This window comes from Dendroctonus ponderosae, unplaced genomic scaffold, assembly GCF_020466585.1.
Source record: "Dendroctonus ponderosae isolate FM_Combo_2020 unplaced genomic scaffold, Dpon_F_20191213v2 Dpon_F_20191213_1, whole genome shotgun sequence".
Classification (NCBI taxonomy): domain Eukaryota; kingdom Metazoa; phylum Arthropoda; class Insecta; order Coleoptera; family Curculionidae; genus Dendroctonus; species Dendroctonus ponderosae.
In genome coordinates, this window is record NW_026017110.1 from 17,959,689 (window position 1) to 17,961,950 (window position 2,262).

The 2,262-nt window shown below is 42.0% G+C and overlaps 1 long non-coding RNA gene across 1 annotated transcript; it reads left to right on the plus strand.

The window, feature by feature from the left end:
• Window positions 1-473, plus strand: LOC109533458. The gene is made up of 2 exons (XR_002171522.2): window positions 1-167; window positions 228-473. It is a non-coding gene; the product is annotated as an uncharacterized LOC109533458 (long non-coding RNA).
• The last annotated feature ends 1,789 nt before the right edge of the window (window positions 474-2,262 follow it).

Genomic DNA, 2,262 nt, shown 5'->3' on the forward strand with positions numbered 1-2,262 from the left:
GTTTTTTTACCTGTTATCATTTAAAAGCCATTAGCATATATCAGTAGCTTACTTATAAAAGTGAGAATTTGTATGCAAAAGATATCTTTACTCAGCCGTGTGTGGTATTTTCTAGAGTAAAATGAAGATTCTGTTGGTTGTAGTGATTATTTCCTTATGGATTGGAGGTAAGCTAATGTTATTCCCAAGATCTCAAACAATTTAGTAAAGTTCATGTGAAATTTCAGATCTAGTTCAAATGCAAGAGTCCTGTGCAAACGTAACATGTTCAGGTTCTCATGAAGTTTGCAGAGGTTCTAACTCATGCATCAACCAGTGTAGCAGTGAAGTTTGCCCACAGTATATTATATCTGGCTGTTTCTGTGAGTCTGGTTATTGCAGCGATGATAACGGAGATTGTATTCTTAAAAGTTAAAAAAATAATTGACTGTAATTCCATGTGCATTTAAATATAAAATATTTGAACCTGTGAATACTATTTTTTTGACATTTTTTGCACTCTTAGCAGAAGTGTTATATATAAACATGTAAATATATCGGGACGATGAATTAAAGCTTAGTCTACGGCATTTGGCAATGGAAACTAGAAAACTGCATTTTCTGAAACACGACTGCAAATCAACTAAAATTACAATTGAAACTTAAGCTTTCCATAGCATGAAAACTATTAGGAAATCAGTAATAATGAAGTGTTTGAATAGCATTTTGGTTTGGTTTTGGTTTCTTTAGCATCATTACCTGATTTTGATTCATATCTGATCAATAACATAACACCAAACCATAACACCATACAGGCTCAGATCTGTTTATCAATCAAGTGATTGCCAACCGCTCATTTTCATATCAGGTTTTTACTACTTACAATTAGTATATTTTAATCTGATTATTACAATAGCATATTTTAATCTGAACATTATGCGAAATCGAATTGAGAACTAACTAGAAATCGACACCCAGTAAAGTCTAATGTATCTAAATTATTGCAAACGTCTCGAAAAACGAATCAATTTCTTGAGCGATTAGCGGACAACTACATATTTCAAACTGTAAAATGTTCAGACAAAACTTATTGCTTTCATATTGTACCGTGGATGGCCGAGTATCAAACTCTTTCTTCAGCTTCCAACTTTTATTCACCTGGGTATAACTTTAATTGCGGAACAGGAACAAACTAACTTCAAGATTGCCGTCAACTTCACAAACAATAACAATAACCGACGGAAAACTCGCTCTTCCGACTCGCGGTGTTCAACCTCTTTTGCACCCGGTCGCTCCTGTCACTTCACTCCCCCTGTCTGGTTCTCGTCGTCGCTTATATAGTTTCCTCCAGGCAACCAGATAGTTCTCGAAATCTCCAGAACAGGTGCGAAACTTTCCCCTTGTCAGTGTCATATTTGACAGTAAATGGGGCCCAAATGGGGCTCCCATTTACTGAAATACCATGAATTTTTATCCCCCCATTCCAAACGTGAGTACTCCCGGCCATTTTGGCTACACTGCCCCCCTTCTAAACCCTGATCGCCCCGATTAGGTAATTCCTGGATCATGGTTATATCTGGCCAAACGGGGAATGTGGACAACTTTAAATTTTGCCTGAGGGCTCTTCTGATTGCTCATCAACAGTTCAACGCCGCCGACATTGCGCGGCTTTTCGATGGTGTACACTTGGCGCACCGCGTTGTCCATCCGTTGCATCAGCGTCCTCACCAGGTTGAATAACTTGAACAGATCGCCAGTTTTCCTTTGCGCGGTTCGCAAACCATTTGCAAACGGGCCCATGCAGACACCACTTCTTGTTCTCTATTTGTGATCTCTTTAGCTCGGTCGCCCGCGTAGCTGGCTCGATGTCCTTCAGCTGACAGGGCCTTTACAGTTTCACCCAGTCCTCTGATGGTGTCCGCATAAGCTTCAACGGCCGCTTCCAGACTTTCGTGCTTCTTCATCTTCATGAAGCTGGCTTCATCTTTGTCCCGATCTTCCACCCTCATGTAGACCTCCTGCTCGCTCATCCAGCTCTCGGCCTCATTGGCATCGAACAGATACTGCTGCGCCCGCTCGTTCCTCAGCAAGTTGGCTCGTCTATGATCGAGGGCTTCCTTCAACTCCTGCCACGCCTTGTGCAACTCGTTCATCAGCCGGCTGAACTCAGTCGCGTCTTCGTGGGGGGGGGCCTCATCGATCAACTTCTGCCCATTGTTGCACCACAGATGTTGCACACGGTGTTAACGCGCGGCTCGTGGTTCTCCACTTCAGTTTGCTGCG